Below are 8110 nucleotides of genomic sequence, written 5' to 3' on the forward strand. Positions count from 1 at the left end.
AGCACGTTAATAGTATGTTGTCTGACAGTGAAGACCCTCTTGCCAGAACCGCACTCTAAGTTATTTAAAACTGCACCCGTGATACACAGTTTTCCATTATTCTGAGCAGTCACTGTTGTTAAGCCCCTGTATGGGAAGGGAGGTAAGAGTGGCTTTTATGGGATTAAAAATTTTACAAATTGCATCTAACCGACTTCCATATCTAGTACAGTGTTTCCATATTTTTTTGTTTATCTTTAGCTTCTGCAATCTAATACTTTGTTTTGAATTGCTGTTCTGGTGACTATGTCTTGTTTGTGATCTAATATCATTATTAAGGGTGTTACCTAATGTTATTGACCCTATTCCATTTATTTGCAGGCTCCAGAAGTTGAATCTCAACCTGTGACTGAAGTGGACCTCTTCATTTCTACACAGAGAATAAAAGTATTGAATGCAGACACACAGGTATGGACAAAGAAGCACCTTTGCCAGGTCAGGCCTTGTCAGTGTTACAATAATAGTCATTTGAAACAGACTTTGTCTACCTGCCAAAATTTGACTTTCAGGGAGTGCTGGCTCTTATAGTTCCCTCCAAGACTTCCTGGTCAGAAATCTATGCTGAAGAACCATGTCACGCATGGAATTAATCAGAGTTGTCTGACTGATTTGGCAGGTATGCTAATTGCAGTCAGCCCAAAAGATAAGAAGCTTTGTTCACATTATACATCATTCTAGGCAGTCTAGTATCATAATATGATAAGTATCAATTGTCCCCAGACAAGCCTAAAGTATTTGGTTGTGATAACTAATTTGAAGTCCTTAGTCCTCAGCATGTTGTGTGTGTTCAGGCCAAGATACCCAAGTCTTTGTGTTCTTTTCCACAGTAACTTTCATTTTCAAAATGTGCTTTTTTTTGGTTTACTTTTTTTGAAAGTGAGACTGTTGGTTCCTCTTGGCACCTCCTTTCATAAAGGAGATTTATTCCTTTTTGTAGGCATTTTCTTAATAAAGGTGTCATACTGTCATTAATCTCTTTATAAAACACCAAAAGTGTAATAAAAATTTGCTTAAAACATCATCTGATACCTTTTTTTATATCCTACAGGAAACTATGATGGATCATCCTCTGAGGACCATTTCTTACATTGCGGATATAGGGAATATAGTTGTTCTGATGGCTCGTAGACGAATGCCGCGATCAAATTCCCGGGACAATGTGGAAGCATCTCACCCCTCCCAAGATGGAAAAAAGCAATACAAAATGATTTGCCATGTCTTTGAGTCTGAGGATGTAAGGAATTTTTTTTTTAATGTTCTGATTTTTCTAGGAGGTAAAATGTGAGCACATCTTGACAGACTTGAAAGTCTATAGCCAATGGTCCTATTTGGCTTGTTTGTTAATTGCATAAAAATATTTCATCGAAGTAGAACTTGCTTTCTCTTTGCATGATGGAACCCTGTGTTTTGCTTGCAAAGTCAGTATTTATAGAACTTCCTTTTTTTCAAGTAAATTTAATACTTTCCTAGAGACAGGGAGGGGCAAATTCTAAAAGAACACTGTTGCCACAGTTTACGTATACCAGTTCAAGATCGGTGAGAGTGAACATCCATCAAAGAAGTTTGTTTTCATAGGGAGCTTCCATTCCCTAGCGTTGCCACAAGGATCGCTGATATATGCCATTTTGGGCTTTTTTTGTTTGTTTGGGTTTCCTTTTGATATGATGATGGAGTTCAGAAGGAGTAGCTGAAATTATCCCCCCCCACACAGTATGATCTTCTCCATAATTTGTCCAGGTACTAAGGTTAGACTAATAGGTCTGTAGTTTCCTGGGTCTTCCTTCACTCTCTTCTTGTAAATTGGAATAATGTTGACTAGCTTCCAGTCAGTGGGGACCTCCCCAGACTCCCAAGACCTTTGGTAGCCGATTGAGAGGGGTCCTGCTGTAGCTTCTGCCAACTCCTTCAGCACTCTGGGATGAATCCCATCAGGCCCCATGGACTTATGAACATTCAGCTGATACAACCGGTCCCTTACAATTTCAGTGTCCACAAATGGAAAGTCACTGTTCCCGCAGTCGTAGTCCTCCAACTCAGAGGGCTGGGCAGCCCAAGGTCTATCAGTATTATTAAAGCATTGAATGCCTCTGCCTTTTCTTCATCCCTATTAGTCAGGTGACCATCTTCAACAAGTATCAGTCCAATGTTTTCTTTAGACCTCCTCTTGCTATTAACATACTTTAAAAAGCCTTTCTTATTGTCTGACACAACACTGGCCAGTTTCAACTCTAAATGAGCTTTGGACTTTTGTGTCTTTTCCCTGCATATGCGAACCACAGCTCTGTAATCTTCCTGCGAAGCTTGACCTTGCTTCCAGAGATCCTGCAATTTATTTTTCCTCCTGAGTTCCAAGAGGAGTTCCCTGTTCAGCCAAGCTGGTCTTCTGCTCCGCTTACTTGACTTATGACACAGTGGAATTGCCTGCTCCTGTGCTTCTAAATGGTGGTTCTTAAAGACTGGCCAGCACTTGTGAACTCCTAAGCCCTCAAAAGCAGATTCCCCAGGTACTCTGCTAAATAGCTCCCTAAACAGCTTAAAGTTTATTCTCCTGAAGTCCAGGGTAGCAACTCTGCTTTCCTTTTTTGTCATTACACTGAAAATTCTAAACTAAACCGTTTCATGATCACTGTGGTCAAGACAGCCACCTGCCATCACATCCCCCATGAGTCCTTCTCTATTCACAAATAGCAAGTCTAGGAGGGCATCTTTCCAAGTTGTCTCACTGAGTACTTGTGACAAGAAGTTATCCTCCACAAACTTCAAGAATTTCCAGGACCTGCTCATCACAGCAACGTGATATTCCCAGATGATGCCTGGGAAGTTGAAATCTCCCATAAGGAGAAGGCCTACCAATTCTGAAATTTCTCCTAATTACTTATAGAATAACTCATCAGTGCTTACATCCTGGCTGGGCAATTGATAGTAGACACCCACTACATCATCTCCTTTCTTTTCCATCCCCCTAATCCTCACCCAGAGGCTCTCCACCACATCATCACTAACTGTAAGGGCTGTACAGTCAAACCTCTCCCTTACGTATAGTGCAACACCTCCACCTCACCTGCCCTGCCTACCCCTCCTGAACAGCCTGTAGCCCTCCATCCCAGCACTCCAACTGTGGGACTCATTCCACCAAGTTTCACTGACACCAATGATATCGTAGCTCTGGGAGCTGACCAATGCTTCCAGTTCATCCTGTTTGTTTCTCATACTGCGTGCATTAGTGTACAAGCATTTCCACCCTCAGGCAATGCCATGCCAACCCTTGGCTTACCTACTGAAACTTATTTTCATAGGGAGCTTCCATTCCCTAATGTTGCCATGAGGATTGGTGATATATGCCATAAAGGGGTATTTGGGGCTTTTTTCATTTGTTTGGGTTTCCTTTGGATATGATGATGGAGTTCAGAAGGAGTAGCTGAAATTATTTCCCTCCCAAAAAAAAGCCCAAGGAATATTGTTGGGAATTCCAATAGAGTGTCCTTTGTAATTACAAAGTCTCTTTATAACTCCTTGGTTGCTGTTTAAATCAGGTGATGGTCATCTTCCTCTTCATTGTTGTCAATTTAGGGCAAATGCCCTCTCAGACAGTTGTGGGTGTCCCATTCACACCCACTATTACACTCACCCACTGTGGTGGGTTCACCTTGACTGACTGCCAGGTGCTCACCAACCCACTCTCTCACTTTCCCTCCTCGGCAGAACAGAGGGAGAATAAAAGATGAAAAAATCATGTGTTGAGATAAAGGCAGTTTAGTGAAGAAAAGCAAAGGTCGCACGCAGAAGCAAAGCAAAGCAAATTTATTCTCTACTTCCTATCAGCAGGCAATGTCCAGCCACTTCCTGGGAAGTAGGGCTGTGTATGTGTAGTGGTTGCTTCGGAAGACAAATGCCTGAATAATGAATGCCTCCCCTCCTCCTCCTTTCTCTCAGCTTTTATTGCTGAGCATAACGTTATATGGTATGGAATAGCCCTTTGGTCAGTTTGGGTCAGCTATGTCCCCTCCCAATCTCTTGCCCACCCCCAGCCTAATGGCCTTTGGGGGCAGGGAGGGTTGGAGAGACAGCCTTGATGCTGTGGGAGCACTGCTCAGCAGTATCCAAAACACCGGTGTGTTATCAACACCTTTCTAGCTACAAATACAAAGCACAGTGCTACGAGGGCTTCTATGGGGAGAGTTAACTCCATCCCAGCCAGACCAAATACACCTACTCACATTAGCATCTTATCGTCTGTTCTTACCCAGGCCATTTTACCAAGCGTGGGTGCACAAGACTAAGTTGTCTGTTATCAAACCTGATGTCCTGTCCTCACTAATTAAAACCCAAATATTTTAAGAAAGAAATATCAATCCACGTAACTTGTTTATGTAGTTTGATTTTTTAAAAAAACTAAACTAAATTAGCAAGGGGAAAAATCATACACGAATACATCAAAATGAAGTTGGGAGATCATAGAATCATAGAATGGTTTAGGTTGGAAGGGACCTTAAAGATCATCTTGTTCCAACCCCCCTGCCCTAGGCAGGGACACCTCCCACTAGACCAGGCTGCTCAAAGCCCCATCCAGCCTGGCCTTGAACACTTCCAGGGATGGGGCATCCACAACTTCCCTGGGCAACCTGTTCCAGTGCCTCACCACCCTCACAGGAAAGAATTTCTTCCTAATATCTAATCTAAATCTACACTCTTACAGTTTGAAGCCATTACTCCTCCTCCTATCACTACAGGCCCTTGTAAAAAGTCCCTCTCCAGCATTCTTGTAGGCCCCCTTCAGATACTGGAGGGCCGCTATAAGGTCTCCCTGGAGCCTTCTCTTCTCCACGCTGAACATAGAATCATAGAATCATTTAGGTTGGAAAAGACCCTTGGGATCACTGAGTCCAACCATCAACTCCACTCTACAAAGTTCTCCCTTACACCATATCCCTTAACACCACATCTAAACGAGTCTTAAACACATTCACGGATGGTGACTCCACCACCTCCCTGGGCAGCCTATTCCAGTGTCTAACCGCTCTTTCTGTGGTTTATTCTCCAGGCCCTTCACCAGCTTCGTTGCCCTCCTCTGCACTCGCTCCAGCACCTCGATATCTCTCTCGTATTGAGGTGCCCAGAACTGGACACAATACTCAAGGTGTGGCCTCACCAGTGCTGAGTACAGGGGGACAATCACCTCCCTCCTTCTGCTGGTCACACTATTTCTAATACAAGCCAGGATGGCATTGGCTTTCTTGGCCACCTGGGCACACTGCTGGCTCACGTTCAGCCATTTGTCAATTAGAACCCCCAGGTCCTTTTCTGCCAGGCAGCTCTCCAGCCACACTTCCCCAAGCCTGTAGCGATGCATGGGGTTGTTGTGGCCCAAGTGCAGGACCCGGCACTTGGCCTTGTTGAAGCTCATTCCATTAGCATTGGCCCATCGGTCCAATCTATCCAAGTCTCTCTGTAGAGCCTCCCTATCCTCATGCAGATCAACACTCCCGCTTAGCTTCGTGTCATCTGCAAACTTGCTGATGATACCCTCTGTGTCCTTATCAAGGTCATCAATAAAGATGTTAAACAGAAATGGTCCCAACACCGAGCCCTGAGGGACACCACTTGTGACCGGCCGCCAGCTGGATTTAACCCCACCACTCTTTGGGACCGCCCATCCAGCCAGTGCTTGATCCAGCAGATCGTATGCTCATCCAGGCCATGAGCAGCCAGTTTTTCCATGAGAATTCTATGGGGAACAGTGTCAAATGCTTTTCGAAAGTCTAGGTAGACAATATCCACAGCCTTTCCCTCGTCCAATAATCGGGTCATCTTGTCATAGAAGGAGATCAGGTTCGTCAGGCAGGACCTGCCTTTCATAAACCCATGCTGACTAGGCCTGATCCCCTGCTTGTCCATTATATGACTTGTAATGGCACTCAGGATGATCTGCTCCATGACCTTCCCTGCTACCAAGGTCAGACTGACAGGTCTATAGTTTCCCGGATCCTCCTTTCTGCCTTTCTTGTAGATGGGTGCTACATTTGCTACCCTCCAGTCCATTGGGACCTCCCCAGTTAGCCATGACTTCAGGTAGATCATGGAAAGTGGCTTGGCGAGCACGTCTGCCAACTCTTTCAGCACTCTTGGATGTAACCCATCCGGTCCCATAGACTTGTGTGCATCCAAGCAGTGTAGCAGGTCACTGATCGCTTCCTCTTTCATTGTGATGACCTCGTTCAGCTTCCCCTCCCTGTCTCCTAGCTCATGAGGCTGGGTGCCCAGGGAACAGCTAGTTCCACTGCTAAAGACTGAGGCAAAGTAGGCGTTGAGCACCTCAGCCTTTTCCTCATCCTTTGTGACTATGTTTCCCTCTGCATCCAATAAGGGAGGGAGATTTTCCCTAACCCTCCTTTTGTTGTTAATGGATTTATAGAAACATTTTTTGTTATCCTTAACAGCTGTAGCTAGGTTGAGCTCTAGCTGCACTTTGGCTCTCCTAATTTTCTCCCTGCATAGCTTCGCTATATCCTTATAGTCTTCATGAGAGACCTGCCCCCTCTTCCAAAGGTCATAGACTCTCCTTTTGTTCTTGAGGTCCAGCCAAAGGTCCCTATTTAGCCAGGCCGGTCTCCTTCCCTGCCTACTTGTTTTTCGGCACACGGGGACAGCCTCCTCCTGTGCCTTTAAGACTTCTCTCTTGAAGTATGTCCAGCCTTCCTGGGCTCCTATATCCTTCAGGGCAGCCTCCCAAGGGATTTTGTCCAGCAGTCTTCCGAACAGGTCAAAGTTTGCCCTCCGGAAGTCTAAGATGGCAGTTTTACTAACCCCTCTCCTTGTTTCTCCAAGAATCAGAAATTCGATCATCTCATGATCACTGTGCCCTAGACGGCCACCAACCTTTACTTGCCCCACAAGTTCTTCCCTGTTCACAAGAAGCAGGTCCAGGAGGGCACCTTCCCTTGTCGGCTCACTTACCAGCTGTGTGAGGAAGTTATCTTCCACACATTCCAGGAACCTCCTGGATTGTTCCCTCTCTGCTGTGTTGTATTCCCAGCAGATATCCGGGAGGTTAAAGTCCCCCACAAGAACAATGGCAAGTGACCGCGAGATTTCCCCCAGCTGCTTATAGAAAGCTTCATCCGCCTCACTGCTTTGGTTGGGAGGTCTATAGCAGACTCCCACAGCGATATCAGCTTTATCGGCCCTTAACCTAATCCAAACACTCTCCACCCCATCATCAGTATACTTGATTTCTGAGCTCTCATAGCATTCTCTAACATACAGGGCCACTCCACCGCCTCTCCTTTCCTGTCTGTCCCTCCTGAAGAGCTTGTAGCCATTGATTGTGGCACTCCAGTTGTGAGAGGCATCCCACCACGTTTCTGTGATAGCCACTATGTCGTAGTTTTCCTGGTGCATCATGGCTTCAAGCTCCCCCTGTTTATTGCGCATACTGCGTGCATTGGTATAGATGCACTTCAGATGCGCTAACGATTCCAACACCTTTTTGTGAGTGTGGGCCCCATTTCCTACCAGACCCCTCTCAGGTGCTTCCATGATTTCTAAATGTCTCTCCCTTCTCTCAAATGAAATGGCAGAGTGAGAGTCCTCGCTAGTCAACCATCCTTCAAGCCCTGGCATGCCTCCCTTGGGTTTATTCCTGACAGGCCCAGTTATCTCCCCTTCCCCCCCTCATATCTAGTTTAAAGCCCTGTCAATGAGCCTTGCTAACTCCTGCCCCCAAATTCTTTTCCCCTTCTGGGACAGGTGCATCCCACCTGCCACCAGCAGGTCAGGTGTCTCGTATAGCAGCCTATGATCAAAAAACCCAAAGCCCTGCTAATAACACCAGTCCCGGAGCCGTGAGAAGGGATAGACGATTAGAAATCATGGAAGCACCTGAGAAGGGTCTGGTAGGAAATGTGTTCAAGTGAAAGAGAAAACAGTGACAGTGATCTCTGGGACATGAGAGAGAGAGACAGAGAGAAAAGAAAGAACATGTATGACCAATCTCTGCTCAGGAAAGGAATAGGCCTTTCTTAGCAGTAAAGTCTTGCCAACAGAAGAAATAGCGCCAATGGACTCAAGAGGG

General features: G+C 45.5%; 1 long non-coding RNA gene across 1 annotated transcript; it reads left to right on the forward strand.

Moving 5' to 3' along the window:
* The first annotated feature begins 364 nt into the window (after positions 1–364).
* Positions 365–1479, forward strand: LOC128901932 (uncharacterized). Its single transcript, XR_008463550.1, has 3 exons — positions 365–447; positions 549–655; positions 1088–1479. It is a non-coding gene; the product is annotated as an uncharacterized LOC128901932 (long non-coding RNA).
* The last annotated feature ends 6631 nt before the right edge of the window (positions 1480–8110 follow it).

Source organism: Rissa tridactyla, chromosome W, assembly GCF_028500815.1.
Source record: "Rissa tridactyla isolate bRisTri1 chromosome W, bRisTri1.patW.cur.20221130, whole genome shotgun sequence".
Lineage (NCBI taxonomy): Eukaryota > Metazoa > Chordata > Aves > Charadriiformes > Laridae > Rissa > Rissa tridactyla.